The sequence below is a fragment of the Vigna angularis genome, chromosome 6 (genome assembly GCF_016808095.1).
Source record: "Vigna angularis cultivar LongXiaoDou No.4 chromosome 6, ASM1680809v1, whole genome shotgun sequence".
Taxonomy (NCBI): Eukaryota; Viridiplantae; Streptophyta; class Magnoliopsida; order Fabales; family Fabaceae; genus Vigna; species Vigna angularis.
The window spans coordinates 6,689,442-6,703,332 of record NC_068975.1 but is presented as its reverse complement, the minus strand read 5'-3'; the positions used below and the strand labels follow the sequence as shown (position 1 = coordinate 6,703,332).

The 13,891-nt window shown below is 35.1% G+C and overlaps 1 long non-coding RNA gene across 5 annotated transcripts; it reads left to right on the top strand.

The window, feature by feature from the left end:
- Window positions 1–829: 829 nt before the first annotated feature.
- Window positions 830–4,593, top strand: LOC108342149 (uncharacterized). 5 transcript variants are annotated; one of them, XR_008250166.1, is made up of 4 exons: window positions 830–947; window positions 1,060–1,206; window positions 1,599–3,030; window positions 3,152–3,624. It is a non-coding gene; the product is annotated as an uncharacterized LOC108342149 (long non-coding RNA). The 5 variants fall into 5 exon arrangements; XR_008250168.1 differs by having other exon boundaries at window positions 880–923; XR_008250167.1 differs by lacking the exon at window positions 830–947 and adding an exon at window positions 4,025–4,593 and having other exon boundaries at window positions 954–1,206; window positions 3,152–3,620.
- Window positions 4,594–13,891: the final 9,298 nt, after the last annotated feature.

Genomic DNA, 13,891 nt, shown 5'->3' with positions numbered 1-13,891 from the left:
AATAAAAAAAGGGACAATTTGTTAACATTAACAATTGGGTCATGATAACATCCAAGTTTTTTAGGATCTTTTCTCAGTCATTCATGATTTTGATAATAAAAAAAATGGTTAAATATGTTTTTAATCCCTTAACTTCGCAGTGAAAATTGAAATTAGTCCCTTTTCAAAACTTTGGCCTAATTTAGTCCCCAAACTTTAGAAATGTATGAATTTAGTCCTTTTAACTAAATTTTGTTAGGTTTATTTGATTATTCAAGTGCGTTTCATGATAGCATTTGAATTGTTTACACCGTTTGACATATTTTTGCTTTAATATTAACTGAGAAAGGCATTTAAACATCAAATAAAATTAACAAAATTTAGTTAAAATGACTAAATTCACACATTTCTAAAGTTGGGGGACTAAATTAGTTCAAAAGTTTTGAAGAGGGATCAATTCCAATTTTTCACTAAAAGTTAAGAGATCAAAAATATATTTATCCCTAAAAAATATCAAATTTTGAATATTTACTGAAGTTACTTTATATTAAGCAAAAGACAAAAATTCATACCATCATATGAAATCTCAAGACAGAGATCTTAAGTTTAGACAAAATTTGATTTACTAGGTGCATGTCGACTGTTACAAGACACTTAAAAGCTCTTGTAGGTCTTACTTTACATCCATGGACACAATACATGAAAACTAAATGAACTCTCTAAGACGTGTTATTAGACCGAAGTTACAAAGCCAAGAAACTCTTAACTCATATATAGCATGACCTTTCCATGAAGACGTGTTCAAAGGCTTCTACAAGAAAGTTAGTTGATGAAAATAGTGTTTTGCATATATATAAAAGGATCCTAGCACACCTACGTACTACAAAAATAATATATTATAATATATTATAGGAGGGGTTATGTTTCGGGTTTTGAAAACCTAGGTACTTCCCAGCGGTTTCCCTCAGGTCCTTTCAATTATTTCTTTTAATAAATCTTCGAATCCTTCTTGTTACCTCACTTTCCTCTTTTTTTCTCCATTTTCCATTTTGTTATTCACTGTCTTCACTGTCCTCACAGCTTCTATAACCCAAATGTCCAGTTTCCATCTTGCACGTGTTCACAGTTCACAATAGTCTCCTCTCCACTGCAGTTCTCGACTTGCACTCATTTTCACGATTCGTTAGGGAGTGTGCGACAGTATCCTTCGTCGTTGGTCCCTCACCGGTAAGTTCTCTTCTTATGGATTCCCTAATTGCTTCGCCTCTCGTTTGAACTCCATTTTCCATCCCGTTACACTATTCTGAAAACCCTAGAAATTAGGGAACCTAATCCCTATTGGAACTTTGTGAAATTAGTTTTACAAATGTGGATATAAAATAGGGTTGGATCCAGAGATTTTGTATATTTTATCTTTCACTGTTTTGAAGTTTATGAATCTCTTACAGTTGTTCTACCTTTCTCTTGCTTTATATGTATATGCACTTTCAATTTTCCTATTAGAGCTTGACTATGACCTGTTGTTTTGTTAATTTGGCCATTTCACATAAAGCATTTTTTATTTCGCTTTAATTAAATAGATTATTAAGTTATATGCACAATGTTGTTTCTTTTCTCAGGTTTTTTTGTGTCTGATAGAGTATGATCCTCCATTGTGCAAAAGAAGGTACTCGTTTCTTTCACATTCTCCTAACATTTTTTATAATCTTTTCTTTCAAGATAAATTGCATAAAGTATGTTTCTTCTGGATCATTGGTTGTTATTCGGAAGTGGAGTTTATTCATGTGCTTTGGTTGTTGTGGTCTGTTTGCAATTTGCTCTTCTTCATGTAGAATACACACCATTGTCACCATAATTGTAATGATTGTTTTAGTAGGCTTTAAAAAATGAACTTGTCTCAGTTGGATCATAGTTATGACAACTTTTCCTAATTAAAATCTTCAAAAAGTTTAAAAGATTGAAATAGAAGTTGACTGAAAAGATGAAAGGCTTGTAAGGAGATTAATATTTTATTATAAATGAAGATCTATTTAAGATAACAAAAAAAAAGAAGGAAAACTAAAACATGCATTACTTTCAAATGTCTAATAAACATTTTTTACTCAATATAGTTTCAATGTTTATTAGACAGAATTAATGTAATTCTTTCCATTAAATACATGCATTCCCAGCTCCATTATTATTCCTAGTTGGCATAAGGTTTTAGGATTTGTGAGTTCTGCTGTATTGTTCACATAACAGTAATGTAATCAGAAAAAAAAAATGTCATCTATCTCAATTAATGATGCACATAGATAGTTTTCGACAATCAAAAGAAAATTGAAGTCTCAATTATGAAACTTGTCCATTACTCTGACGTTGAGTTTCTTGACTTGGAAGGAATTTATGGAATATTCAAAGCGTGTGATTCTTGAAGAAATTGGAATTTGATGCAGCACGCAATAAAACTATTTTAATTCTATCTCATGTACTTCCTTACTTGAAGAACTTAGAAGAATTGAATGTGAAAAAATCCGATGTAATGAAAATAATATTCGACATTGATGAGAGTGAGGTCAAGACGAAGGGAGTAGTTTTTGGTTTGAAAAATTTTACTTTAAAAAACTTGTCAAATTCCAAACATGTATGGAAGGAAAACTCAACAGGAATTATCAGCTTTCATAATTTGCAAGTGGCTGTTAATGGTTGTGAAAGTTTGATAACATTGTTCTCTTCATCCCTAGCAAGAAATCTCAGGAAGCTTGAGACACTTCATATAAACGAGTGTGGAAAACTGGTAGAAAAATAGTGGAAAAGGAGGATGGAATGGAACATGGAACCAAAATAATGTTTGAACTCCCTTGTTTGTCGAGTCTATGTCTTGGAAACATGCCACTCTTGAGTTGCTTTTATCCTGGAAAGCATGATCTGGATTGTCTGTTATTAGAAATCTTATTTGTGTGTTATTGTCCTAAATTGAAGCTATTCACATTAGACTTTGATGAAAATCAGAAAGGACCTATACAGGCTCAAGTTAGCCCACTGTAACAACCTATGTTTTCAGTTGAAAAGGTAACGAAGCATTGACATTTACACTCTTTTTAGTTTCCTTTTCTTTCTATTTACCTTTTAATGCTTCTAACAAACAACACTTACACTTTTTCTTTTGAATTTGTTTGTCCTCAATTGTTAGATTTCTACCAAAATAAAGGCTTTGGCACTCAATGAAGAAAACATTATGTTATTTAGAGAAGTAGAGTTGCCACAAGACATTCTTTGCAATATAACTTATCTTTCGTTGTGCTTTGAGGTGATGAAAATGAGAAAGATAGTTTGCCTTTTGACTTCTTTCACAAGCTACCCAATTTATTCGGTCTTATGATACAAAACTACTTTGGTTTGTGAGAGATATTTCCCTCTCAAACACATCAAGTTCACGACAGAGGACTTGCGGGATTGAAACAATTACTCTTAATAGATCTAAAAGAGTTAGAGTTGGTGGGCTTAGAACACCCTTAGGTACAACCGTACTCTGAAAAGCTTGAAGTTTTAAAGCTTGAGAATTGCCCTCAGTTACAAAAATTAGTTTATTGTGTAGTGTCTTTCATAACTCTGTGAAAGGATGGAGTATTTATTCACATTTGCAACTGTCAATCTTTTGGGTAAGTTCTCTTTCTAATGCCTTCATATTAGGGAATTCTTTATGATTCAGAAGCACTTTTTCTTGGTATTTTTCATTTTACAAGCCACTTACTATTGCTCTTTTTACTTTTTGCTAGTATAGTTTATAGAGCAAAGTAAATAATTGTACACTTAGTATCTTTGGTTAATTTTTCTCAGCAATTTAACCAACCATGAATATCATAGAGAGCACCAGATTAAATGGAATCAAGCATTTCATTTACCTTGATATTTATGAAAAGATTGCAATGTTTTATAAAAATTACCGAATTGGCTCTTTTGATCGCTTTAGTTGGCTTACAACATTCTTCTTTTTCGTGCTCCAATTGCATTTTTCATATATGTGGCTTTTGAATATGCCAATTCTGGCTTACTGAATGAGAAGAGTGATGGAGGTGCAGACTCAGAGGGAGATTTTTGATACAGAGAAGAGTGACACTCTAGATTCAAAGTCCAATGACAGAAGGAACAAAATGATGTTTTTTGGTGTGATCTATGTGGTCAATTTCAAGATAAAACTTTTGTTGTTGTTAGAATTAATGAGCTTTGTTTCTCATCACCAAGACGGGGTGAATTGGTGTTTTTATCAAAATTAATGTTTTTCAAATCTTTTTCGCAAATGATATGATTCTTTAAACATTTCTTGGACAATAAGTAATATGCATGCAATGTAACAATATGCTTAATCAATTAATGACAGTATGTAATCGATTAATGCAGAGAGATAGGGAGAAGAAAAATCAAACTCTGATTTCATACTAGTTCCAGTTTCCTTCCAATCAACCCGAGATTGAAAGCCCATTGCACCATAGAGATATGAGTTTTTACAACAAGGTCTTTACAGTGACCAACCTGTCAAAATGTAAACAACCTTTCTAACTCACTAATCTAATATAACTAATACAAAAACCTGCAGTAAGAACAATCCTCTCCTATAGTCACCCCTTTGAGAACCCTCTCAAACTCCCAAGAACACCACGTTCTTCTTCTTGGTTGCACGCACTAGGAACCACAAATCAAAGATTGTGAATCTTCTTCTCCTGATCAAACAACAAGCACCTCAGTTGTGCAGAACGATCAACCTCCTTTAATCTAGTCAAGTTTGCCTCTCAAGAAATCTTCAAGAATAGTAAACCACTTCAAGTTCTTGTTTCTTGGAGCTTTTGATCACCTCTATAAAACTTATCAAACGATAAAAATGTAAATCTCAATTGTCTTATAGAAATTCAATCAATGCGTCAATATATAGTTTAAGTCAATCCTGACGCAATTTAATCGATTCGCCAACTTATGTAATCGGTTACTTTACACAAGTGTAACAGAATTACAATCAACTTGGCTCCTTAATTGAATATGCAATTAATACAATCGATTCTCATTAAATGCTTAGTTAAACATATTTAAAAATATGACCTTTATAGCAGTTAGACAAGCATAAGTCAGTTTTCAAATCTTAACAAACTTAATTGAATACACAATCCATGTAATCGATTAAGTTTCAACACTTAGCAGATTTTTGAAAACTTTCTTTTCCAAAATTCATCAAAGCATATTTGAAAATGATATGTGCAAACACATGAGTTTTAATCGATTTACCAACTAACGTAATCGATTCAAAACTTGTTGTTTTGCCACAATTTAAAACTCAAGCTGTCTGATGACCTTAATTGATTATCACAAAACTTTAATCGATTAAGTAATGTAGATATGTTTTTGTGCATGTGGGTTTTCTATTTCCAAAACATATATTGTGAATACACAGATATGATCACTTTACAAACAACAATATGCATCAATCAACACAATATGTCAAATGTGACAATCACAATATATGCATATTTCACAATAAGCATAAACACATATAACACAGTACACACACATGTGATTTTATTATCAATGTGTTGTCATCATCAAAAACAAATATCACAGGGATTGGGTTCAGCTATCACAGTGCTCCCCCTATCAACAATCTCCCCTTTTTTGATGATGCATAACCATGATTAATAAAATCATGTTGTACAGTACACAATCAAACACAGTTTCAAATATCTCAGTAACATAGTTCAATTACTAGTAACACAGTTCAATTACTCCAAATACTTCTCCCCCTTTGGGCATTAGCAAAAAAGGACATGTTGTACATGGTAATTGAAACAGAGATAATGAATCAAATAGAGATGCATCATTCAAGATAACAAAATTATTATGATGCTCCCCTTATCAATAATATTCACATGAACTTAACATTTTCTCCACCTTTTTAACATGTGAACTAAAATATAACAGGATACAATACTCCCCCTTATCAAGATGCAAAACAGAGATATGACAGAGTATTTATTAATGAAATGTGTTCAAGTAATGTATCAGAGTATATGACATAAACAATATCAGAGCAAAGTAGATACAGCGTGAAACAACCAATTTAGTTTAATCATTTTTAACCTCATATTAAATTCACAGCAGATTAAACACAATGAAGTAGAAAATGAATAAACATATAACCAGTTAAGGTTTAAGGCATAGAAATAAGAAGTTTAGAAACTTCAAACCAAATGACAAATCACAATCGATTATATTTTCTTCTTAATTGATTTAATGTTGTAGAGTAATGTAAATTTCTCCTTTTAGCTCAGCTAGCAATCAGTATTCCTGCATAATCTTTCAAACTCATCTAAATCAAACATTTTAGTCTTTATGCAATAGAAACACAGTAATCATTATCACAATTTAAGTATGATTATGCAATGATGTGATGTAACAATGAAATACATATATTGCATACATACAAGTGATTGAATTTGATTAGTGCTATTTTATACTACTATGATCCAGAATTCCCAAATCATTTCTAATAGTATAAAATTTTTCTTTATTCAAAGATTTTGTGAAAATGTCAGCCCATTGATGCAAGGTATCTACATATTCAATTTTAATCTCACCCTTAAGGATGTGATCTCTTATAAAATGATGCCTTATTTCAATATGCTTTGTCTTAGAATGAAGAGCATGATTGTTAGTTAAGTTTATTACACTGGTATTATCACATTTTAGAGGAATATGATCTAAAGCTATACCATAGTGTTCTAGTTGGCTCTTGATCGAAAGAGACTGAGCGCAACAACTTCCAACTGCAATGTACTCAGCTTCTGTGGTAGATAGTGTCACACAAGCTTGTTTCTTTGAATGCCAAGATACTAGAGAACATCCTAGCAGATGACATCTACTACTGGATTTTTTTCTGTCTAACTTACAACCACCAAAGTCTGAGTCACTGTAACCTTCTAAAAAAATGTTTGATCAACTAGGATACCATAGTCCAAGACTTTTGGTTCCTTTTAGATACTTTGAAATTCTTTTCACAGTAGTTAAATGTGATTCCTTTGGTTTTGATTGAAATCTAGCATAAAGACAACCACTATGCATGATATCTAGCCTACTAGTAGTTAAGTATAACAAAGATCCGAGCATACCTCTAAAAAGTTTTTGATCTACAACATTGCCTTTTTCATCAAGGTCAATATAACAATTTGTTGCCATAGGTGTGGTAGCTTCTTTGTAGTCTAGCATCTTGTACTTTTTCAACAAGTCAGCACAATACTTGGATTGTTGTCTAAAAATGCCACTCTCAACTTGCTTTACTTGAAGTCCCAGAAAATAGGTGAGTTCTCCCATCATGGACATCTCAAACTCATTTTGCATTGTCTTAGAAAATTCTTTGCATAGTAGAGGATTAGTTGAACAAAATATAATATCATCAACATAAACTTGCACAAATAATTTATCACTTTTAGAGTTTTTGATGAAAAGGGTTGAATCAACTTTACCCCTTATAAACCCTTTTTCTTGATTAAGAATTCACTTACACGTTCATTCCAAGATCTTGGTGCTTATTTCAGTCCATACAGAGCCTTTTTCAGTTTGAAGACATGATCTGGATACTCATAATCTTCAAAACCTGGTGGTTGTTCAACGTAGACTTCTTCCTTAATAAACCCGTTTAGAAATGCACCCTTTATGTCCATTTGATACAAGTTAAACCTCATCACTGAAGCTGTGGGTAGCAGAGTTCTTATTGCTTCCAATCTGGCCATAGGAGCATAAGTCTCATCATAATCGATTCCATCTTCTTGACTGTAGCACTTTGCTTATTTTTGACGATTTCTCCTGAATCATCCATTTTGTTTCTAAAAACCCACTTTGTGACTATCACCTGCTGAGTTTCTATTCTTGGAACCAGTTCCCACACGTTGTTCCTTTTAAACTGATTTAACTCTTCTTGCATAATCATCATCTAGTTTTCATCAGTAAGTGCATCTTCAATATTCTTGGGTTCAATCTTAGACACATATGCAACATTCATACAAAATTGATTGAGTTGCTGCCTAGTGGAAACTCCTCTCGTGATGTCTCCTATGATGTTACTGGTTGATACATTCTTTAGGAGGATCAGTTGTATTCTCAGAAATTTCCTCTTCTTGAATTTCTTTGTTTTCCTCTTCCTCTCCTACAGAATCACCTGCATCTATAGACTTTCTGGAATGCATTTGATTAATAGTAGTATCAATATATTCATCAAATGCTACATGTACAGATTCCTCAATACACATAGTTCTTTTGTTATATACTCTATAAGCTTTAATGGTAAGAGAATAACCAATAAAGATAGCCTCATCGGCTTTTGAATCGAACTTTCCTAGTGTTAACCCTCGACAAGTGTAACCGAATCGTATCAAGTAATAAAACTGGTAAGACCAAGTATTGTTCTTCCAAAGGACTCACGGCCTAGACAGTTATGTGATTTTTTGATTATCTAAGACTTGTAAAACCAATTCTTTGAGATTTTAAATGCAAATTACTAAAAAGTAAATATGAATGCATATATTGATCAATGGAACGGAAAAAGCAAAGCGTGATTGAAATTATATGAATGATTATGTTGTTGGGGTTTATCAATTTCATCCTATCCACTCTCATGTATTAAAGAATTCATCTTTCTTCATTAATGTTAATGCCACTTTCTAAATTACCTTAAACCCAATGTCTTGGTGAAGAAAGCCTATTCACAATCACTAGTTTACAATGTCTTGTCTCCCTAGCAATTATTTATGCATTATTTCTCACAAAATTTTAAAGGCAGTCAATTATCATACTCCTATGTTTAGGTTTATACTACTATTGGGAGAGATTCCCCAGATCTAGATTTCCACGTATGTGTCCATATCGACAAAATCAATAATCATGCAATAGAATGAGTTAAACAAAGCATGCATTGAGCAAAGAGGAAAAACCCTATCAATTAATGAAAGAAAGCATACATATTAAAGAACCAATTCAATACATGAGAGTTTCAAAGGATTACATTGATTCCCCAACAACAATAAAGGCTTAGTTCACCATATTCATGGTGAAACTAGATGAAAAACAATGGAAGAATGAAAGATAAAACCCTAGAATTTGAAGAGTGGAGCTTGAGCATCCAAAATCCTCCTCCAAGGGGTGAAGAAAGTGTATTTTGCGTCGTTCCAGCCAAAGATAACTGACCTAGGTCGACTAAAACCTTATATACTATTCTAAAAATTACAGAAAAGTAAGCCCAAGCCCATAAGAATGGCGCTCAGCGGTAAGTGCGTTTTCTCTGTTTGACGTTCAGCTGTATTTTCCCCTCAACGGTGGCTACGGGACCTCAAAACACCGCTCAACGGTAATTTCCGCTGAGTTCCAAAACATAAACAAAAACATGATTCTAAGCTAGTTTCTAAGTCATAAAGGTTGTCTTTAAGGTCAACTTTAAGTATAAAAATAACAGTTTTTCAACTATTATCACCTAGGATTTCCTTACCATTGTTAAGAACAAAACACTTACATCCAAAAATCCTCAGGTGTGTGATATTTAGCTTCCTTCCCTTGAACAGCTCGTAGGGAGTGAGTCTCAGCATTGATCTGATCACATTAAGCATGTAGCAAGTTGTGCTTACTATATCCGCCCAGAAGTACTTTGGTAAGTCTCTCTCATTAAGCATAGTTCTTGCCAGCTCTTCCAATGCTTTGTTCTTCCTTTCTACAACTCCATTCTGCTGAGGGGTTCTTGGTGCAGAAAAGTTGTGCGAAATTCCCATTTTCACACAGTAGTCATCAAACACCTTATTTTGGAATTCTTTTCCATGATCACTTCTTATGGACTTTATCCCGAGTTCCTTTTCGTTTTGAATCATAGCAGCAAATTTCTTGAACACCCTAAAAGTTTCACTTTTGGCAGAAATGAAGAAAGTCCAGGTATAGTGAGAAAAATCATCAACAATCACCAAACCATACAGATTTCCTCCAAGACTTCCGACTCTTGAGGGACCAAACAAGTCCATATGTAATAATTCAAGGGGTCTAGTAGTAGACACCTCTCTTTTATTTTTTGAAGACATTCTTGTTTGTTTCCCTTTCTAACAAGCGTCACATAATATGTTAGAGGCATAACGTATGTTTGGAAGACCAATAACAAGATCCTTAGACACAAGTTTGTTTAACTGACCCATGTTAATGTGAGCTAGTCTTTTGTGCCATAATTATGCATCATCTTCTTTAGACATTAGATATACAACATATTTGAATATGTTTTCCTAAAGTCAATCATGTAAATATTGTTGTATCTGTTTCCAATTAATAGTAATTCATTTGTTGACCCATTACTTATCAGACAATAGTTTGGTTCAAACGATATCTTCAATCCTTTGTCACACAGTTGGATAATACTAAGCAGATTATGTTTCAAACCTTCAACAAGCAAAACATTCTCAATTTTATATGTTGAGGGTGTTTGGATTTTACCAATACCGATGATTTTACCCTTGTTGTTATCACCGTAAGTGACATGACCAGTAGTCTTGTGAGAGATGCTTATGAATTTTGTTGGATCTCCTATCATATGCCTTAAACACTCGCTATCCAGATACCACATGGATTCCTTTGCTTCTTGTTCCAGACACACTTTTGTTGTTTCTGACTTCGCCATCATGATGAGATCAGTTCCTGATAGATTCTCTTTCTTCACTTTCTTTTCATCATCATTTTGATGTTCGTCAGTTTTCTTCCTTTTGAGAAATCTAGTAAATCTTTCAGCCTGCAAATCCACCCTTGCAACTTTGGATTCCAGTCTATTGATACCATCTTTTCTATTTCACAATAAACCTACTTCAAGTGACTCATAAAAATCATTAGTGATTGAATTGCACTTATCATTACACGTAACATGCACACACTCAAAAACAGATTCACTCTTCCTCAATGTTTGAGAAACAGAAGCCATCTGAGGATCGAAAAATCGATTATACAACAAGGCTAATCAATTTGTTTTTCAAATAATTTTTAAGAACTAGCTATGGTGCCAATTATTAGAATTAATGGGCTTCGTTTCTCAACACCAAGAGAGAAGGGGGGGGGGATGAATTGGTGTTTTATCAAAATAAACGTTTTTCAAATCTTTTTCGCAAATGATATGATTCTTTAAACCTTTCTTGGACAATAAGCAATATGCGTGCAATGTAACAATATGCTTAATCAATTAATGACAGTATGTAATCGATTAATGTAGAGAGATAGGGAGAAAAAAATCAACCTCTTATTTTTATACTGGTTCGACCTCAATGCCTACATCCAGTGTCGTTCCAATTAACCTGAGATTGAAAGCCAATTGAACTATAGAGATAGGAGTTTTTACAACAAGGCCTTTAAACCGACCAACCTGTCAAAATGTAAACAACCTCTCTAACTCACTAATCTAATATAGCCAATACAAAAACCTGTAGCAAGAATAATCCTCTCCTGTAATTACTCCTTTAAGAACCCTCTCAAACTAAAAAGAACACCACGTTCTTATTCTTGGTCGCACGCATAGGGAACCATAAATCAAAGATTGTGAATCTTTTTCTCCTTATCAAACAACAAGCACCTCAGTTTTGCAGAACGATCAACCTCCTTTAATACAATCAAGCTTGCCTCTCAAGAAATCTTCAAGAATAGTAAACCACCATGTGCGAAGAGGAAGAAATTTGGCTTCTCTGGCTTTCTGTTTCATCTCTGAGTTTCTTCTGTTGTTGTAGCTTCTGAGTATGTAATTTTCCTGCTTCTGTAGAGAGAATTTTGACATTGGATGTTGTAATATTGTGTCTTGTAATATTGTTGTTTCATCTGACAATGTAATATTGTTGTTTCATCTGAGAATGTAATATTGCTGTTTCATCTGAGTATGTAATTTGCTGTTTCATCTCTGAGTTTCATCTCTGGCTTTCTGTTTCATTTTTAACGTTTTTCAGTTTGGGATTCTGGAGTTTGAAATTAGAATCAGAAAAAAAAAAGATCCTACTACCTCGGTTTATGTTCTAACCGAGGCCGTAGAGACAGACAACATAACTCGGTTTGGAACCGAGGCAAAAAGGATACCACTTTTTGCCTCGCTTGAATATGCCTCGGTTCAAAAACCGATGCCTATGAGTGAAATTAACCGGTGCCATATCCTCTTCCTGCACTAGTGTCAGATATGAGTTATGGAGCCTCAGCTCTCAAGAAAGTGATTATGTTATCACTATAGAATATTATTTAGAGTTCCTCTAGCATAAGTGGAACGTACCTGACGTTTGACTTTGTCATTCTATTAATAAGCAAAATAAAAATAACTTTACCTAAAAATCTAGTTAGTTACACATAAATATCTTAACCGTTTAAAATATCTAAGATATTTTATCCAATAAATATCTTACTATACATAATGCCCCCCAAGTCCGAGTTAACCGTTCTGTTTTATGGACGGGGTAACTATAGGACTTATGAGTTTGAGGGAGGCTATATTCGCTGTGTTAGGGAGCGTGTTTCCGGTCGTTGCTCATCTGTGGACTGAACGACAGGTTTTATGGGTTTTCTTTTTGCCCTAGACCGAGCAGTTGAACGTTTTAACACCTGAGGCCAAGGATGACCGAGCGGTTGAGGTCGAAGGACCAAAAAGATGCGAGGCCGAACGGCAAAAAGCTGGAACGCTTAAGGCCGCGAACGGCGTAATGATTGAGTGTTTGAATCCGTGAGGACATGTATAGCCGAGCGGTAGAGGCTGTGTGGCCGAACGTCGGTGAGGCTGAATGCTGGAACGCTGAAGGCCACAGATGGTCGAGCGGTAGAGGCCAAGTGGCCGAACGTCAGTGAGACCGAATGGCCGAACGGTTGAGGCCGAATAGCCGAGCATCAGTAGGGTTGAATGGCTGAGCGCTCGTGGCCTTGGATGGTTGAGCGGTTGAAGCCAAAGGGCGAATACCTTTGAGGCCGAACGGCCGAATGCTTGAAAATTTGATGTTCTTGGGCCAACATAAGGTAGGCTAGGAGATGGTCCCCTAAGTTTGATGTTTTGGGTGTTCTAGGGCGAACATCTACCAGAGGGAGTGTATCCCTTTATTCAATGCACCTGGATGTTCTAGGGCGAACATCTACCAGAGGGAGTGTATCCCTTTATTCAATGCACCTGGGTGTTCTAGGGTGAACATCTACGAGGTCTGAGAGTGTTTTCCCAATTTTGAGTGCTTGAGCATGGACGACTCTCTAGTGTCCGCTTTTGTATGCAAGGTGTGCTTATCTACACTGTAGAATGAGAAAAAGAGTAGCCAAACAAACCAATGCATTTACAAGATTTAGAAAATTAATATAAAAATAGATTATGTTATAAGGCCGATCAGTTGATAGAGTAAGATCGCTCGGTCTTCGGTTGATTGTCTCTTGTGACCTGTAAGATACATAATATCAAACATATAGGTTAGACCGTTCGATCGAGATTTAAGTCGAGCGACCGATCGTCAGTGAGGCCGAATGGCCGAATATCAGTGGGACCGAACGACCAAATGCTGGAACACTTGAGGCCATGGATGACCGAGCGATATAGGCCGAAAGGCCGAACGTCCGTGAGGCTGAGTGGCCGAATGTAGGAACGCTTGAGGCTGAAAATTTCCAAACGGCAATGAGACCGAATGGCCGAACGGTTGAATGTTTGAACACGTGAGACCATGCACGGCCGAGCGCGAGAGACCTAACGTCAATGAGGCAGAATGCTGGAACGCTTGAGGCCACAGATGGCCGAGCGTCAATGAGGCAGAATGCTGGAACACTTGAGGCCACGCATGGCCGAGTGTCAATGAAGCCGAATGCTGGAACGCTTGTGGCCATGGATTGCCGAACGGTGGATACCGAGTGGCTCATCCTCACGTAGAGGGGGTAGGTCATG